This window comes from Ursus maritimus, unplaced genomic scaffold, assembly GCF_017311325.1.
Source record: "Ursus maritimus isolate PB19 unplaced genomic scaffold, ASM1731132v1 scaffold_14, whole genome shotgun sequence".
Classification (NCBI taxonomy): Eukaryota; Metazoa; Chordata; class Mammalia; order Carnivora; family Ursidae; genus Ursus; species Ursus maritimus.
In genome coordinates this window covers 66205069-66225701 of record NW_024423786.1, presented here as the reverse complement: position 1 = coordinate 66225701, position 20633 = coordinate 66205069, and positions in this window count along the sequence as shown.

The window sequence follows — 20633 nt, the reverse complement described above, 5'->3', positions numbered from 1 at the left end:
TGATCCCAGCGTTCTGGGATCGAGCCCCACGTCAGGCTCCTCTGCTATGAGCCTGCTTCTTCCTCTCCCACTCCCCCCGCTGTGTTCCCTCTCTCGCTGGCTGTCTCTCTGTCAAATAAATAAATAAAATCTTTAAAAAAATAATAATAAAATAAAATAAAATCCCAGAATAGGGCTGTTTCCATATGGGGGTTTATTTTTTATTGTTTTTATTTTTTTTTAAGATTTTAAAAATTTATTTGACACAAGAGAGAAAGCATACAAGCAGGGGGAGAGGCAGAGGGAGAATCAGGCTCCCCACTGAGCAGAGAGCCCCACGTGGGGCTCGATCTCAGGACCCCAAGATCACGACCCCAGCAGGAGACAGACGCTTAACCAACTGAGCCACCCAAGTGTCCCTCCATCTTGGTTTTTAAAATCACTCACTAAGGGGCCCCTGGGTGGCTCTTTCAGTTACGCGTCTGTCTTCGTCTAGTGTCATGATCCCAGGCTCCTGGGATCCAGCCCTGCGTTGGGCTCTCTGCTCAGCAGAAAGTCTACTTCTCCCGCTCCTCCCTGCTGGTGTCTCTCTCACTATCTCTGTCTCTCTCCATCTCTCAAATAAATGAATAAAATCTTTTTTGAAAAAATAAGAAAATAAATAAAATCGCTCATTAACAGGGGGAAGGAAGCTGTCTGAAGGGGTTTTGAATGCCCCAGGAGGGGACAGGACGGGGAGGGGCATTCTATTCAGGGTGGAATGTATTTACAGTGTGTGCATGACATCGCTCGACTCCGCTCCCTCACTTTCTCAACTAATATGTATTGATCACCTATTGTGGGTCAGAAATTGGGCGGGAGATTTCACATGTGTGCACATGAGCGTGTCCAGAAAATGGATCGACTTTCAAGACTGATCTCAAAACGTTACATTTCAATACCATGAAGCGATCGCTCTTTCCTATTACTACTGACTTCAGCCTTCTTCCTAGTCTAGGGGTACGTTTTAAGTGCTAAATCTGTTATTTCTAAATATAAATTGAAAAACCACTAGTGACTGCAGACCTTTCTACTGAAAGAGATTTTCAGCTTGTATTATAAATTGTAAAGAACTTTAGACACAGGGTACAGGTGCGGTAATGCGTCTAGCGTGATTTGTTGGTGAATGAGGGTTCATAAATGTTTAAATGACAGTTTTTCTGTAAGACCAGAGAGCCACAAGCAGAGATTTTTAGCAATCTCTCAGAGACGCTGCTGTCATCTGAAATGATCTTCACCTTATGTCGTGGCTTACCGGAGCAATTGTCATAATCATCCTTCATATTTTATTTACATTAAATTCTGATGGCACCTTTTTTTACAGCATTTTTTCTATCAGTGCATGAAAGTATTTTTTTATGTAGATGGATGTGTGGCATGAAGACAGACAGCTGTAGGCAATGGGAAACTATTAAATAATTTTTAAATTGCAAAAGCAAGAAATGCTGATTATAGAAAATATTAAAATATGTAGGTCTGGAAAAAAAGACAACTAAAATTAGTTGTATTCCCATTATCCAGAAATACTACTATTAACATTTTTTTTAAAGATTTTATTTATTTATTTGACAGAGATAGAGACAGCCAGTGAGAGAGGGAACACAAGCAGGGGGAGTGGGAGAGGAAGAAGCAGGCTCATAGCAGAGGAGCCTGATGTGGGGCTCGATCCCAGAACGCCGGGATCACGCCCTGAGCTGAAGGCAGACGCTTAACCACTGTGCCACCCAGGCGCCCCAATATTTCTTTTTTTAAGTAGGCTCCATGCCCAGGGTGGAGCCCAATGCGGGGCTTGAACTTAGGACTCTGAACTGAGACCTGAGCTCAGATCAAGAGTTGGACGCTTAACCAGCTGAGCCACCCAGGCGCCCCCACCACTGTTAATATCTTAATATATACCATTCTGCATTATACTCTATATGGTACCTTAAATTCTCTTTTAGGTTAACATGCAGGTAAAAAAAAAAAATTCTCATTATTAAACAGCCCCAAATTTTCTACGATATGGATACACCATAACTTACCAATTTTCCTATATTTAGTCACATAAATTTCCAGCACTGGAACTACAGGGTCAAAATTCACAAACATTGGGGCACCTGGGTGGCTCAGTTGTTAAGCGTCTGCCTTCGGCTCAGGGCGTGATCCCCGGGTCCTGGGATCGAGCCCCGCATCAGGCTCCTCTGCTGGGATCCTGCTTCTTCCTCTCCCACTCCCCCTGCTTGTGTTCCCTCTCTCGCTAGCTGTCTCTCTCTGTGTCAAATAAATAAATAAAATCTTTTTTAAAAAATTCACAATCATCATAAAGGCTTTTATTTATTTCTTTTATTTTTTTTAATTTTGTTTTATTTTTATAAAGGCTTTTAAAATTCATGTTGCCAGTTATCCTTCAGAAAGATTATATTTCACATGCCCAACAGTGGTATACACCGGAGTATTTGTCTACCCAAACCTCAACCCGCACCAGACTTCTCAAGTGTTTGCCTATCTAATAGGGCAAAATGATTTTATTCACATTCAAATTTTTCATTTCTCTGATAACTGGTAAGTGGTCTGCTTATATCCTTTTTTTTAAAAAAAGATTTTATTTATTTATTTATTTATTTATTTATTTATTTATTTATTTGAGAGAGAGAGAATGAGCAGTGGGGAGGGGCAGGGGGAAAGAGGGAGAAGCAGACTCCCTGCTGAGCAGAAAGCCCAACGAAGTCTGATGTGGGACTTGATCCCAGGACCCTGGGATCATGAGCTGAGCCAAAGGTAGATGCTTAACTGACTGGACAGAGAGAATCTTGGGCCTGGAGCCCGATATGGGTCTCCGTCTCAGGACCCTGAGTTCATGATCTGAGGCGAAATCAAGAGTCAGACACTTAACCAACTGAGCCCCCCAGGTGCCCCTGAAAGGATCTCTATCTAACGGAGATAGTAGAACATAGCCAAGAATAATTGCTTTAGCACTGTGGTGGGGGAGATGAGCGTGTGTAAGAAATGACACTCTTGGGAAGGTAAAGGGCACGTTTCCACTTCTTAATGGAGGAGGAACGAAACAAACATCTGGTCACCTACCAAGTATATATTAGTTATGGTTTGCTACGTAACAAATTAACCCAAAACTTCGTGGCTTAAAGCGACACTGAATATTACCTCCCACAGTTTCTGCAGATCATGAGTTTAGGAGCTCATGGCTGGGTGGTTCTGGCTGAGGGTCTCTCTTGAGATTGCAGCTGGATGTCGGGGGGGCTGCAGACACCTGAAGGCTTGGCTGGGGCTGGAGGATCCTTTTCCAAGGTAACTGATTCACACGGTAAAGGATGTTGGCGGGAAGATCCAAGGTTTCCTCCATTTGGGCTCTTCCATAAGGCTGCTTGAATGTCCTCCTGACCCAGTGTTGATTCCAGAGAAAAGGAAGAAACTGTCATGCCCTTTCTGATTGTCCTTCAAAAGTCACATAGCATCACCTCCTCCATGCTCTCTTGCTCACACAAGACTAGCCCTGTTTCAGTGTAGAAGGAGATCATACGAGAACATGAATACTGGAAGGTGAAAACGATCGGGGACCATCTTGAGCGCTCCTTTTCAAACATGCCAACTCCTCTGTATTATTTTCATTCCCCCTACTTTGTGGGGATAAAAGGGAAAAAATAAGTACAGAAGCTTCTAAGTGACAGAGCCAGGATTTAAACTCGGGACCATTTGCTCCAAAGTCCATGCTACTATGTACAGGGCACAGTGAGCCTTAGGGAAGGTGGCTGGATTTGCATCATCGGGGGCTTTGGAGGAAGGGCAGAGGCGTCAGGAGTCCCAGTGTAGCGTGGCTTTCCAGGGTTAGTAAAGGGCTGAAGAAGGGTTTTAGTAAAGGTTAGTTGAGTTCCATTGGTGGCTTGACCCCGTATGGGACATAGGAAGCAAGGAAATGGAACTCTCTGAGCCCTGGAATGAGCTGTATGTTGGATGGGCAGGAAAGGGTGACTGAGAGTAGAGTCGAGAAGAGTAAAATGTTGGGACAAAGGCCAGAGGGGTTGCCTTTGGCCAGTCAGTGGTGACTTTAAGAGGACCTAGAGCCTGTGGTTGTGGGTGTTGTACGAGGAAAAACCTCAGTTCGCCTCCTTCAAATTCCTTCACTCTCACACAACTACGATACTCACAACACTTCTGACACCAGATTTGGTGGGGGACTGGGGAAGTTTCCACACCAAGCGATTCTCTGTGGCAACCGCTGGGTGTCCTACTATTCAACTCAATTCTGACACCGCCTATATCTGGATCCAGCATCAGGTCCCACAGGTTAAAGGCTTGGTCCCACAAGACTGCCCCCCTTCAGACACCAACCTCAAGGAGTAGGTCTCCAGGTCACCCACAACTTCTGTTCAACTTCTTCGTAAATAAGAGGTTCCTAAGAGCCCTTCCTTGGGTTTGATTAATTTGAGAGCCCAGCTCCTAGAAGTCAAGGAAATGTTTACGTAGGTTTTATCAGTGTATTCAAGGACACGATAAAGGATACAGATAACAGCCAGATGAAGAGACACAAGGGGGAGGTCTGGGAGGATCCAGAGGGCAGAAATTTCCAGCCCCGTGGAGTTGGGGTGCATCAACTTCTTAGCACATGGGTATGTTTACCAGCCTGGAAGCTCTCTGAACCCTCTACTGTTGGCATTTTTATGGACTCTCCTTCACGTAGGCGTGACTGATCTTTAACTCCATTTCTAGTCCCTCCCCCACTGTCTGGAGGATGGGGGATGGGCTGGAGCTGAAAATTCCAAGCTTCTAATCATGGCTTGATCTGTCTGGTATCTAGCCCTCCTGCAGAAGACATCCAGAGGCACCCCGTTAGAACATAAGACACTCCTGTCATCCAGGACATACAAGGGTTTCGGGAGCTCTGTGCCAGGAATGAGGGCAGAGACCAATACATTCATCTCCCATTATCTCACAGGAGTATCAGCAATAACGAAGAGGGTAGTTTCAATCAAATCGTGTGTAAGACTACAATGGGGCTAAGGTAGGGAAGCCACGTGAATTTGGGTAGGTTGACTTTCTTAATTAAAAGGGGCATTTCCAGGGGCACCTGGGTGGCTCATATGGTTGAGTGTCCAACTCTTGATGTCAGCTCAGGTCACGATCTCAGGGTCCTGAGATCGAGCCCTGTGTTGGGCTCCGAGCTCAGTGCAGAGTCGGCTTGAGATTTTCTCTCTCCACTGCCTCTCCCTCCACTCACACTCTCTCTAAATAAATAAATCAGTAAAATCTTTTAAAAAGGGAGGAAGGGCAGTTTGAATGCTGTCCAGGTGTGACGGCACACTATGATCGTGCCTCCAAGGTCCCCCTCTGATAAGAAGCTTTGTTGCATGGAACAGCCTTGAAACAGACCCACTACCCTCTCTTCCATGTCTGTACTCTTCTGAAGCTAGGCTTGTTCTAGAAAGAACTCAACCCCTCTCTTCTGATGTTTCTCCTTTGGAGAGCTCAGTGAATTTTAATTGTGATTTGTCTGATCTTTATCTGCTTGGGGGAGACAGCACGAGCCCCTGATGTTTCCCGTGCAACGGATCTCCCGAGAACTGAGGAACCCGTGGGAAAGTTGAGCTTTCCGAGGTAATGGTGCGGCCAAGGTGAGGCTCTGTTACCTGCTTTTAGCTTTGGAGAAAGTGTTCTTTAAATGGAAACAGATTGAATGGGCAAATCGCAGACCTCCAGCTCTGGAGCTGTTCTCCCCCATTAGCCAAGCCTAAAAGGCAGGCCTGGAAATCCCTTTTCGAGAGCTGCCAATGACACAATTTCAGTTTAACATGCTACAAGTCCTTACGGGCACATGCTTGATTTCATTTTTCCCTCTGCATTTCTGATGTCAAGGAACCCAGTGCAACTTTTAACTTGGGCAACGTCTGAACGCCAGGCTGCTGGATTCTGAACCAGACCATTGGTGGAATGTGCTCTTTTCATCTCTCCTCTCTAAATCTACTTTTTATTTGCCTGCATAAAGGAACGAGAGTCCCTTTAATGTGATGTGGATAAAAGCCACAAGAAAGAGATAAAGCATGGAGCATGTACTGGGCCCTTAGGGGTAGAGAGAGCAGGGAGTTTTGGACGGCTCTTTTCACCACAGAAAGGCGCTTTGCTAGTTGAGACAATTACAGACAAGATAACTGTGGTTTCATTTGCATTAATTGAGGACTATCCCATTGTTCAGAAGGAGGTTTCACCAATGACACACGAAGACCGATGTGCGTCTCCAACCCACGGTCACGTAGGTGATTATGACGTCGATGGGGAAACAAATAACTTAAAACATTGTTTCAAAGCTATTTGCTTTTGGCTCTAGATGTGGCTGGGATCACCAGGCATGGCTTAAAGCAGCGTGCTTGCTTCTAAAAGCTTCCTGCTTTTTCCAGATTCTTTATCGAAGGCCAAGAATGTAATGCCATTGGCACGATACTCTGTCAGCTCGGCACACATTTCTCTTAAGCCACTGCCTTGGTATTAATTTCAAGGGCCTGATTGTGGATCTGCTCACGGTGCCCTCCCTTGTTTGACTGTATTCCATCAGCCCTCCTTACTACTTTTAAGACGAGCAGAAGGAACAATTTATCCTTCTTCTTGTTAAGTTTAGGAATGTGTCCTTTTCACATTACATCAGCAGTAAGCGCAGATGAGAATTTTATTAAGGTGGACAAGGCTCTCCCTTTCTATCCTTTGGGTTCCAAAGTGGAGTGGAGTGGAATGAGGTCATATTCTATGGGGAGAAATCCACAAACTTGCACATTTTTTTCCAAATGCCTTGCTTTGTCATGAAGCTTTCGGCATTTACCCATTGCATAGATGGGCAAATAGAGACTTGTGAGTCCAGCAATGTGATAAAACCCAAAGGGAAGTTCCTGGTAATAAAATCCAGGAGAATTTCTAACACCCTATTAACGAGCCACAAGCCTAAGGCTTAATGGAAATCCAAGCCCCAATAACTTTTACCTTTCATTCAAATGACGGAGAAGCTATTTTGACATTTGTGGAGCCCCAGAGAGATCTCGTGCTTGTGAGCTGGGCTTTAGAGTATTATTGGACATGCTCCATTGAATCTTAAGGTTGGGGCAGCATTTTTCCAAAAAGCAGAACATTCAACACATTTCTCTGAAATTCACCCTCGCCAACGCCAGGCTGCTCTGTGGAAGCACTTTTGCCTTGCTTTCTCCAGAGCCTTCTTCACACACTCAAGTAAACAAGCCACCCCAAAGGACTCAGATCACAAACAAAAGTCAAGGGGGAGGCCCCCAGGGAGGCCCTGGCATTCCCACATTTCCATATTTCCAGATCTGGGGTTCTGTGTGCAAAGCAGGAACTCTCTCTCTCGCATGTGCTGCTCCGGTCGGTCTGCCTTTCTGAGCAGTGAGATTTGTTGCTGGATGATTCTAAATGACCATCGGCTGCTAACAAGGCCATCCTATTTAGATGTGGGCATATGAGCCAGAAAATGGGTGGTTCAGGCCGATTTCATGAGGCCTAATAAATCTTCAGTAAATTACAGCTCATCCCCCGCGTCTCCCCTCGTGCGCTCTTTGTCTTGCTAATACACGTTAGCCCTGCCTGGCTTCACACTTTCACTCATCCTGGAGGTGAGGCCCGTACAAAGCTTCCAAGGCGGACATGAAGGAGACCTTTGCCCCAAATGTGAGCCATTAACATCACCGTGGCCCACAGAAGAATTTTACTATGGTTCTCAGACTCAAAAGAGCTCTCAACTCACAACTTGGGAGCTTAAAGCAGCAAGAGGAGAGCTGGAGGAAGCCACTGTCGGTTTAAAAATTGTATGGTTTTTCAGTTCCTGGGTTTCAAATATGCAGAGCGAGAGCAAGGGGCCTGGGCTTTTTCGTTACAAGAGTAATACAGTCACGGGATCTAAAAAGCGGCGAGCTGAATGGTGGTGAGAAGTGAAAAGTTAATTACCTTCTCTCCCGACATTTTGATAAGTAATGTTCCATTTCTCACATGTGCTTCAAGAAAATGTCTGAGCACATCCTCGCCTGTGATCACCTTTGAAAAAGGAACACACACGAATGGGACCTAACTATCTTGCAGGTTCCTTCAGGCAAGATAAGTAGGAAACTGGGAAAATATCCATGATAAAGAATTCATTTCCTTAAGGCATAAAATACTCTTATAACTCAGTAAGAAAATGAATAATTACCCATAGGGGGAAAAAATGGGCAGGGTGTATAAAGTAGCAGCCTACAGAAAGAAAGAAAAGTAGTCAGTGAAATTCGACTCCCTTAGTGGAATAAATATAATATTAAACAAAGAGCAATCATTTTTCTCCTATCAGATGGGCATAAACGTAGAAGCTTACTAATACCCAGTGTTATCAAATATGCAAGAAAACAGACAATGTTCTTATCATTCTGGCGGGAGTGTGTACTTTTGGACAGCAGTGTGAATACGTCCCAAGTAAGACATGCATATATCCTCTGACTCAGCAACTCCACTTTTGGGGTTTATCTTATTGACACGACTTTGTACAGTTTTACAAATACGTGTGCCAAAAAGTTTAACTGCAAACGAAGGAATAGGAAAAATGAGGAGAAAGTCTAGATGTGCCTACATAAGGGAGAGTTCACTTTTTATTTTTTTTTAAAGATTTTATTTATTTATTCGACAGAGACAGAGACAGCCAGCGAGAGAGGGAACACAAGCAGGGGGAGTGGGAGAGGAAGAAGCAGGCTCCCAGTGGAGGAGCCTGATGTGGGGCTCGATCCCATAACGCCGGGATCACGCCCTGAGCCGAAGGCAGACGCTTAACCTCTGTGCCACCCAGGCGCCCCAACTTTTTATTTTTTTTATAAAGGTTTTTGTGTGTGTGTGTTTGAGGGGGTGAGGTGGGGCAGAGGGAGAGGGAGAGAGAGAATCTCAAGCAGACTTCCCCCTGAGCCCGATGTGGGGCTCGATCTCATGACCCTGAGATCAAGACCTGAGCCGAAATCAGGAGTCGGACACTTAACCAACTGAGCCACCCGGGGACCCCAGAAGAGAGAGTTTAAATAAAATGCAGAATCTTCATGCTATGCCTTTGCTCAGAATAAAATCCATGCAGCGATTCCTAAAACTGGAGAGGATATTAAGGACTTTATTCCCAGAGATTCCCTCACAGCGGAGAAGTGCCTCCATATTGCGTATACGGTGACCGTGAACCAGTACAGGGAACCATTCCAACATGGCAGCAAAGAGCTGACTCTGAAGTCAGCTTTCTTGGGTCCGAATTTTAGGTCAACCGCTTTGTCTTGGGGGGAACTTGGACAATGTGCTTAAGCTCTCTGAGCCTTAAAAATATATAAAATGAGGGGCGCCTGAGTGGCTCAGTCAGTTGAGCATCCAGCTCTTGGTTTCAGCTCAGGTCATGATCTCAGGGGTTGTGAGATCAAGCCCTGCGTCAGGCTCCAAGCGTGCGCCCTCTCTCTGTCTCTCTCTTAATTTCCTACTCTTCTGTTTTGTGTTCAACACCTTTTCAAGCCACTCTAGAGAGAATAATTCATGTTGGAAAGGTTGCCTGTGCTTTGGAACAGTCATAGCTACTAAAGACAGCCCCCCCCCGCCGCCCCCCAACTGGCACAGTCAGCCCCCTCGGCGCCATGACTGGGTGATCTGGAGGAGAGCTCCAAGGCACCAGCCATGGGGACAATGGCACTGTATGTCACTGATTCACGGTAACTGTAATTGGCTTCAGGCAATGCACGGTCTCTGGACAAACAGTGGTACTTATGCCAGAAGCAGGGTCCTGTCCTCATGGGAAGAAGATTCTATGTACTAAAAATTTTGCTTTGGCAGTATGAGTCTATGTCAGCCACCCAGAGCTTCTTCCTCGGTCTGTCTCTTTACCTACAAATTAGACTTCCGGATTCAGCGGTGGCTTCTGAAGGTCCCATGGCCTCAGCCCCCTCGAACAAACAAGACATGGGGGCCAAGTCTCTTTGAAACTCTGAAAGGCATTAACCCTTTGCTGGATGTGAGCCCATCTCCCCCTACCTTGGGCTGCTCCCTTTCCTGAAACCTCACAGCTTCACTTCCTCCTACATGTCTCCACAGCGCCCTGGGCAAACTTGTCCCACAAAATAACACCCACCTTTTCTTGATCTTTTCACAAAACAGTTCCTCAAACTACCCTACAGGCCACAGCTCAGGAGCACAAGGCGATCTTGCAAACTCCATGCTTTCCTGATGCCTCTGTTCTTCCATTGCACCCACCTGGGAAGATACCAAATTTAGGGGAGCCAGAGCAAAACCTCATCAGGGCAGCCCCGAGCAGCTGATGTCTGCTGGAAAAGGGACTTGCAAGGTTGAGCAAGGGTTTGAAGGGACTCTACCAGGAATTAGCATACATTTCTTGGTGTGCTGTGCTTTCTGTGGGAACTGCTTGTGTGTTGGCCGGAGCTCAACCTTTGACTTCCACCCCCAACAAACAGACAAGACGTCAAGTTCTACCACCAGAACTGCAAACCCTCCTGCATCTGTCCTACACCTTCTTCTCTCTTCGGTTACAGTGGAAGACTTTCTTCTCCATCATTCTCGTACTGACTCCTTCCTCCTTGTCCTTTTCAGTAGACCTTGTCTCCTCTCTCACTCCCATGCTCCATCCTTCCTCTCTGTCTTGCTGCCTCTCTCTCTCTCCCCTCTTGATCTCTGCCTACAGTATTCAAACATGTGTCAGTTGTCCCCATTTTCAGAACTATCTCACTGTGTCCTGCTTCTCGTAAATGCACACCATCCCCCTGCCTCCTCTTCCACCCAGTCTTGCACCCTGCCATTCTGCTCAAACTGCCTTGGATACGGTCAACGGTGAGCTCCAAGTGGCCAAATGGGAGAGACTCCTCGATTTTTATTTGCGCTCCCGGTTGACTCCTCCATCCTTCTAGAACATTCCATTCTCCTGGCTTCCATGACGTCACAATCTTCTGATTTTTTCCTATTTCTCTGGTGTCTATTTGATTCACTTTTCTGACTCATCTTCTACTCCATCTTTAGAAACTGGGGCTTTCCCTCCTTCTTACTCTATGCTGTCTTTAGGCAAGTTTTCCACTCTTTTGTGCTTACAAATGCTCAACTTTTTTTTTTTAGAGAGGGAGAGAAAGAATCTCAAGGAGACTCCCCACTGAGTGTGGGTCTCAATCTCACAACCCTGAGATCATGACCTGAGCCAAAATCAAAATCAAAATCAAAATCAACCGACTGAGCCACCCAGGCACCCCTCGGATGCTCAATTTTTAAATTACTACTATTATGACCACTCTTACCAATAAAACTAAAACAAGATTTAAGTTCTTGGCACATACTAGCTTTTCAGTCATTTATCAGGAGGATTCTATATGAATATTCTCCATTACATTAGAAAGGAAACAGGCACGGAAGGCTGAGGAAATTTGCCCAAGGTCCTATAATAAGTCATGGGGCTGGGACTCAGACCAAGGCTACCTGACTCCAAATATTCTTAATCATCGTGCGATATTGCTGGGCTCCCAAGTGCACACACCAAACCCCCATGTATATCTCCAATCCGGACCCCTCTTTTGAACTTCTAGTCACATAATAATAAGCTGCCCATGTGCCATCTGCTTCACTGAATTATCTCTACCTCAATGTGCTTGGTGCTGAATGCTGAACCCCACCCTCCCCCAAACCTCTTCTAAGTCTGCCTCTGCCTTGACTTCTCCATCTCAGAAGATAGCACCCTCTTGGGCCAGTTGCTCAAACCTGGATTCATTGATGGCACCTTCCATCATCATTTATCCAAAGTGAGAGAGGGGGAGGGAGAGAATTCTCTCCCAGCTCATTCCTCTCTCACTTGGACCATAGTTATAGCTTCCTAACTAGTGTTTCCTACATCCTCTCCGGTCTATTTTCTAACAACTAAATGAGCTTAAAATAATACAAATCAATTATGTCATTCCCTGCATAAACTCCCCCACAACGATTTAATGATAAAGTCTAAAATTATTCTCATGACCAACTGTGCTCTCTCTGACTTGGCTGCTGCTTACCTCTCTAGCCTCGTTTCTCAAACTCTTCCTGATAATGATCTCTCAAGACCCTGGCCTCCTGTGTTGCTCCCATGAGCTCTTTCTATCTTGGAATCTTCTATGAATGTTCTTTCTGCCAGATCCCTTGTCCCTGTAGCTGCCTCTTCACCCTCGCTTCTTGACCTTGAGGCCCCAGGTGAAATTCCTTTCTCATTCAGGCTCATTGCGCCTTGAAATTTCCTTCATAGCACTTACCGCAATTTTAAAATCATATGTTTATCCACATAAATATGTTTCATACTGTCTTTCCTGAGAGAGGAAGTGATAAGAGCAAGGAATGAATCTCTTGATAACTTCTGTATCTGGAACCTGGTAGAATGCCTGAGAGGTCGTTGACATGCAATAAATATTTGTTGACCGAATGAATCAAACGGAGGTATGATGGTGTACCAAGCAGAAATATCAAAGCCATCAAGGTCTAAATCAAGGGCTCTCCAATCGGGGTCTCCAGATCCGTCTATGCTGATGTTGCCATCCCAGCGCTTGTAGGCAATAGCTTCGTCTGTAAATGGGAAAAGTTTCTACCAAACAGGGCTATTGAGAGCATTAAATTGCAGTATAGATGAAAAACCATAGTACCTTGTAAATAACTGGTCCTCCGTAAACACTAGTATTCTTCCTTATTTTCTATTGCTCTCCAAACACTACTGCTATGCTATTTAAGAGGAGGCATAATAAACAGACAATTTAGAGAAGTATTATCTGTATGGAGACTCTTAGAAGCCAGAGGTGGGATTAAAGGCCTTCCCTTGACCAAAATGGAATACACAGGGTCTTTTAGGACTATCCCCCCCCCGATTTCTGTCTTTGGAACAAACAAACAAACTTCCTCTGTACTCTCTTTTCAACGAGATCTTAGCTTAGAAGTAATCTAGGAGAGCTAAACCACACGTAAACCCTGGTAAGTAGATAATGGTCCCCAGCAACTGTCAGTATTTCTGGAAAAGGAGAAGATCAAACACGAAAAAGGATTTTCTCCCCTAAAGCTCCCATATATGAGTTATTCTTCTGTTGCCTCCTGCCGGGTAGTTACAAGAGATAGGCTAGGAGCCCACATCTGCTTCGGAAAGATAAACCCAAGATAGTGTGATTGAGTGTGGATTTTCCCCCCTTATTAGTCTTGTCAGACTCCAGCTTCTAAATTTATGGGGGGGAAATACTGATATCTAATGGCTTTAGGAAATGTTGGCTGGAAACATGACCTCCCCTTGGTACAGATCTCGCCATCAGTTAACTATTAATTTAAGATTCAGCAAAGGGAAATAAATTCAGATCTCAGTGACAAAAATTGCCTTTGGGGTCTTTCATCTTTGTTGTTCATGCTAATGGCTAATAAGGGGTGCAGAATCCTTAACCCAACTCCGTCATTTTTATGGCAGAGGGCAAATGGAACACCCTGGAGTTTTAAAGCCTAGCCACATCAGGGGTTGTTTGCTCTTTTCTGTTTCCCCTGGATAGTTGACTTCATTACCGCCTGTCCATAGACACCGCCTCCCATCGGGTCCTTGTTGTCCAACGTCTTCCTCTCCCAAGGAAAGATGGTTGCCCTACTCGTCCCAATTCATTTCATTCAATGAGATGGCACGTAAACGACGCAACCAGCATCTGGCATCGCCACCTCTGTGATGAGTAATTGAGAGTGATATATCAAAATAAAGATCTTAGGTTTCTATTCCAATCCCACAGAGTGAAGGGACTTCCAAGGTTACACAGGCTGCTTGTGGCAGAGAAGAGGGTGAACAAAATGTCATAGACTATCTATCACTGTGGTAGTCTGAGCTCTCACCCACCATAAAGATTAAAATCACTACCTATTCCTGTCATGGTAACAAAAATACTAAGCTTCTAACACGAAAGGGTATTTGAGAGGAGCTCTAAGGGACAGTCACCATTTTGTTTATTCCAGAAAGTTTTGAGCATGTGTCACATATTAGATACTTTTATAATGCTTAGAATGCATCAATGTCCAGAACAATACCCCCTTCCTGTGTGCAGCTTGCAAATAATGGGTGTGTGTGTGTGAAAGAGAGAGAGAGAGAGAGAGAGTGGGTGTGGAGAGAAGACAACCAACAAAAAATAAACATAATATGTAACTTAAATCATCTGTTAGAAGGTGTTACAAACTGTGGGAGGTGGAATCTAGAACAGGAGAGCGGAAATCTTGAGCCCCAAGGACATTACAGTTTTATTATTATTATTATTATTATTATTATTATTATTATTATTAGACATTGCAGTTTTAATGATGATGCTCCGGGTAGGCTGCAGTGACATGACAGTAACCTCTCAAAGGTAAAGGAGTTACTGGAGTGGATAGTTCGGGGATACGCTCTCCAAGCAGAAGGAATAGTCGGGGCAAATGCTCCCGTAATAAAAATCACCTCTAAAAATGCAGCTGAGCTTTCTTGGGGCTCCTGGGTGGCTCAGTCAGTGAAGCGTCTGCCTTCAGCTCTGATCATGATCTCAGGGTCCTGGAATCGAGTCCTGCATCAGGCTCCCTGGTCAGTGGAGAGTCTGCTTCTCCCTCTGCCTCTCCCCCTTCTCACTCTCTCGCTCTCGTTCTCTCTCTCAAATAAATTGATTAAATATTTTTAAAAAACAAAGATAAATAAAAAACAGTAAATAAAAATGCAGCGGACCTTTCTTAAGATCCTTCTGTCCTTCCTGCCTCTATTCTCCTCGATAGAATGCCAGGGGACCGTGCACTCATGTTTTCAGAGATGGAGAGGAAAGACACAGGAGGCATTTAGCTACTCCTTCTGATAGGATTCTGCCCTTATTTTTTTTTTTTAAAGATTTTATTTATTTATTTGACAGAGATAGAGACAGCCAGCAAGAGAGGGAACACAAGCAGGGGGAGTGGGAGAGGAAGAAGCAGGCTCATAGCGGAGGAGCCTGATGTGGGGCTCGATCCCATAACACTGGGATCACGCCCTGAGCCGAAGGCAGACGCTTAACCGCTGTGCCACCCAGGTGCCCCGGATTCTGCCCTTATTAGCAATTGCTTGTGGCTTCACAGAATGTGACTGGCAGTCCTGTATTATCTTCTATGTGCCAGGTATGTGGAGAGCTCTTTCAACCCCACAACCGCGCAAGGAGTGATGGGTGCTGTCTCCACCTGACTAGGGTGAAACCAAGATTCACAGAAGAGAAATCATCCGCCCGAGGGGACATGACCCTATTTTCAAGCCCTACAAGTTTGCCCCCCCTACTAAGCTTCTCTCTTAGAAAAATTCATTAAATACATCAAAATATATACAAATATTCTATGTTATGATTACCCTGACGATTCTACAGACGTATCAAACACAATTCCTGCTTCTTAACCCCTGGGCCATCTCTCTGAAAGTAAAAAGGTTTAGCTCTTTGTTGCATATCTTTCTGGAAAAGTTATGCATGTGAATGAGGTCATGAATTTTCCTCCATGATACTGCATTTAAGGTATGAGGAAAGGAAATCAGTTCAGATCTCAGAGGCGAAACTTGTTCATGATTTCTGCCACTTTGGGTTAAATAAATGATTTTTCTTCTAACATTTTTTTAAAGATTTTTTTTACTTATTAGAGAGAGAGAGCACATGTGAAAGAGCACAAGCAGGGGGAGGGGCAAAGGGAGAGGGAGAAGTAGAGTCCCCGCTGAGCAGGGAGCCTGACTCGGGACTCGATCCCAGGACCCCAAAATCATGACCTGAGCCGAAGGCAGACACTTAACCGACTGAGCCACCCAGGCGCCCCAAACATAATTTTTCTAAATAGAAGCTGTCGCCTTGGTGGCCATGACATTAAGTCCAGGTCATGTTTTGGGGGTCCTACCCTCTCTCCATGTCTTCAGAGTTATCTACTGTCCAGAATATTTGGGGGAAGTGTCCCTTGGTCTTGGGTCCACACTAGTCACCCTGGTGTGGTCATTATCCAAGCTTCTCTGTTTTCTTGGAGGCAAGAGAAACTGGTCTCCTGTCTACCTGGCACCCTGTACAGCCAGTCCCATCTGAGAAGGGCCTCCTTCCCAGGAACTCCGCACAGGAGAAGAGCTTGGAGCCCTTACTGCTCATGGAAACTGTGTCACCTCCCTCCCCTGGGCTGTCTCTGAATTTCTTTTTCTTTTCTTTTTTTTTTAAAGATTTTATTTATTTATTTGACAGTGATAGAGACAGCCAGCAAGAGAGGGAACCCAAGTAGGGGGAGTGGGAGAGGAAGAAGCAGGCTCCCAGCAGAGGAGCCCGATATGGGGCTCGATCCCAGAACGCCAGGATTACGCCCTGAGCCGAAGGCATATGGTTAACGACTGAGCCACCCAGGCGCCCCGTGTCTCTGAATTTCTAAGATTAGCCATTTCCCTTCAAGCTCCAGGCAGTGGACTCAATTTAACCCCCTTGGACCCCCTTGTAAAGTCTTCTTCGACAAACCTGACCTTCAAATGCTTTCTGTGCTCCTTTGAAGAAGAATGTATTGGGGAAATACTGACCTCTAGGCACACAATCTAAGGTCTCTGCACCTGGGCGAAGGGGTGGGGGGAGGAGATAAATATTACTTAGCTTTTCTTCCGTAACAATTCATATTCATACACATATATATAAATAAATAAATTCATATAAATAAATAAACAAACAAGTAAATACAGTGCACTTTGGTGATGAGATCCTTACAGTTAAAAGCTGGTGGCTCAGTCAGTTAAGCGTCTGCCTTCAGCTGGGTTCATGATCTCAGGGTCCTGGGATCGAGCCCCGTGTGGGGTTCCCTGCTCAGCAGAGAGCCTGCTTCTCCCTCTGCCTCTGCCACTCCCCCTGTTCATGCTCTCTCTCTCTCTCTCTCTGTCTCTCAAATGAATTTTAAAAAATAAAATAAAAATCAATAAAAGCCGGTGGTAGAATTGCTAAGTCATTGCTTAGGGTATGTGTGCTTTAAACATGGGTTGCTATCAATAACTGCCCTCCAAAAAGTTGTTCTGATTTATGTCCCCAACAAATCAAAACCGTATCTGTCTCTCTACTGCCTTTCTTACCTCTAACACTTCTTTGGCGCACCTTACGTATCAAACTCTGTTCTCAGTGCTTTTCCTATGTTGTCTCATTCTGTCTTCCTCACAACTTTGGGAGTTCGGTAATATTATCTCTATTTCGTCGAAGAGGATGTAGACACAGAGAGGTTAAGTAATTTACCTGAGGCCACACAGCTGGTAAGTGATGAAACCTGGATGTGAACCCAGATAGTCTGTTCCTTCCCTACTATAAATATTGTCCTCCAGCTTTATTGAGATACTACTGATATATAACATATGTAAGTGTAAGGTGCACAATACAATGACTAGATCCACACATACGTGGCAAAACAGTTACCCCCATCAGATTAACAAGATTAAGATTTCGCGTGGGCCGATAAGGTTTAAGATCGACTCTCTTAACAACTTTCGAGTCTACTGTAAACCTTTATATTTACCAGTCTTGCAGGTAAAAAGTGACATTGCATTGTTGACATTACACGCACTTCTTTAACTATGAATGAGAGGTATTTATTCACTAGTGATACTTACTTTTGTAAACTGCCCATTCNTGCTCCTTTTCTATTTTTCCATTGAATTATATTTTCAGTTAATTTGTATGGGTTCTGAACACCTCAAAAATTAGTCCTTCATCACATGTTGCAAGTTTTTCTTTTTATTTATTTATTTATTTATTTGAGAGAGAGAGCACACACGCACACAGGTGGGGGGAGGGGGAAGGGGAGGAGGAGAGAGAATCTTAAGCAGGCTCCACACCCAGCTTGGAGCCTGACACAGGGCTGTTCTCTCACAACCTTAAGATCGCGACCCGAGCTGAAACCAAAAGTCAGACGCTTAATCAACTAAGTCCCCCAGGCTCCCCTTCTTTATATTTATATTCTTTCATATATATCTCTCTATATATCTGCATCCTAATATATTCCTATATGTATACATAATTTCCTTTATGTTTTCTTTGTCTTGATTTCGTATATGATATTAAAAAACATTGCTGTGCAGGATGCAAGAATTTTAAATTATGTGGTTAAATTGAACAATTTTAGTTTAGAGGACTTCTTTTTTTCTTTTTTTTAGATTTTATTTATTTATTCGACAGAGATAAAGACAGCCAATGAGAGAGGGAACACAAGCAGGGGGAGTGGGAGAGGAAGAAGCAGGCTCCTAGCGGAGGAGCCTGATGTGGGGCTCGATCCCAGAACGCCGGGATCAGCCCTGAGCCGAAGGCAGACGCTTAACCGCTGTGCCACCTAGGCACCCCATGGTTTAGAGGATTTCTATAAAGCTTTACAAGGAACTTCCACACGAGATCATTCAGGGGAAAAAAAGTTTCCCAGATTGTTGTCTAGAATACGTATGGTGTTCTCTTCAGTATTTATGTTTTCAATCAATTTGGTGTAACAAGCAAAGGGATGTTCCATTCTTTCCCTTTGATATCACTCCGCTTGAGCCAGTATTATCTATGAAATATTTCAAAAGGGACACCCTTAGCACCTCCTGAATTCATATTTCTTTATGTATATTTACTGTAAAATTAAGTGGTTTTGAGGACCTTCACAGCATTGTGCAATCATCACCCCTGATCCCAGCACCCCATGTACGTTGAGGCTAATTCTGAGCTTGCAGTCCCCAAGTCAGTGTACCTGTGTCTGTTGGTGTGTTAATACCAGAATCTTTTACTTACGGGCCCTTTACAATGCATTTTAACAGGCAAATCGATACATCGACTCTTAAAGCGTTTCCTTTCTTGGAGGCCAGGAAGAATTAATTGTTCTGTAAAACATGAATCATCTCTGGGATACAAGTAACCCTAATATGTTTACTTTGTTGAGAACAGGCTTTGAAGGGGCTCCATGCACCGCAGACACTCTATGCCTATCAACCCCTTACTGCTTCGGTTTCTGCTCATTTATTATCCATAACGACGCGCGTGTCTCCTGCTTCTCTCCCCATGAAAAGTAGGCCCTCTCCTTACAGAATGACTTTAAGTGCTTGGACATTTGCTTTCCTGTCCCCATAGAATTACCTTAAATATGTGGATGTTTGCATTCCTGTCCCCTTGCGTAAGTCACAAGCAATCCCATCTCCCTGGATCCTTCCACCTGCACGCTCAATGGGCATCTACCCCAAGCAAAACCTGAATGCCAGGATTAGGACATCTGCGTCATTTCCATAGTTGGCCCGTGTGACTGCATCTGTCTGCGTGTGGCGTGGCCTCACCCCCCGCCCCCCACGCAGGTTGGGACTGCCGAGTCTCCCTGTCACGTTCCTAGACAACAAGCTAGGCTCTGTTCCGCTTGTTTGCCGGTCCCCGCCCCCCACGACAGCCCTGCACAGGTGGGTGCCGGCTCCCCCCTGATAAAGTAGTAATGAGCACCTAATTATGGATAATTGCATAATGAAGGGCGCTCCTGCCTCTGCCAGTTCCCATTTGCAGCTGGTACCTGAACGACTCCTGCTTGTGGCAACAGGTTCCTTTCTTCTTGAATCATTTGAGGGGATAAGACTGCGTGCCAGCACACCAGCTCGGATTAAATTATCAGCAACAAGTCGGTGCCTGATTCCCGTGTCTCCGGGGCAGGATGGGGAACTTGACTAGTCATTCTCCTAATTATCCAGGGAGATTAGTCTGTGCACCGGGGCTCTGGACTAATAATGATGGCCTCCATTCGGAGAGGGGCTTGCATATGTGGGCTCCGCAGCCACACCCTCCTGAGTTTCTAGTAACCAGCTGCCCACGTGTCCCAGTGAGCGGTAACCTGCAGCACCGTGTTACCCAAACGTGCCTGCTCGTGCAAGTCACCTTGGGCATTCATTAAGCGTGTACACTGCCCAACCCCCCTCCCAACCTCCCGGATGAAAATCTGCCAGCTGTTCCCAGCGCTGCCACTCGCCATGACTTGGGTAAGTCACAATTTCTATTTGTCTTCGTTTTCCAAGCTGTAAGATGCGAAGAGATCTCCAAGATCCAAGAACATGATTTTTTTTTTAAGATTTTATTTACTTATTTATTTATTTAAGAGAGAGTGAGCGAGCGAGAGAGAGCACAAGCAGGGGGAGTGGGAGAGGCAGAGGAAGAAGCAGGCTCCCCACTGAGCAGGGAGCCCGACATGGGGCTCGATCCCAGGACCCTGCGATCATGACCTGGGCCGAAAGCAGATGCCTCGGTGACTGAGCCACCCAGGCACCCCCAAGAACATGATTAAATGACACATGGCCCCAGTACCTAGGAAGTGTCACTGGACTATCCAACCTAAACCAGTCACCCATTGACGGGCTACGTGTGGTGGATTGCACTTTCCAGAGACTGCCAGCACGATCTCTCATTCCATGTGTTTTGTTTTGTTTCAGTGTGCCTGGACATTCCTGCCATTAACCGATGGTGTCTATGTTCCCTCCCCTTGGATCTGTGTGGCCTCGTGATTAGGACATAAAACGTGATACAACTTCCTCCTGGTTCCCTTGGGATGCTGACACTTGGAACCCACCTACCATGCTGTGAGGAAGCCCAGACAGCCTGTGGACATGAAGAGACACCCATCCCACCGTCATGGCGGGGCACCAATGTGCC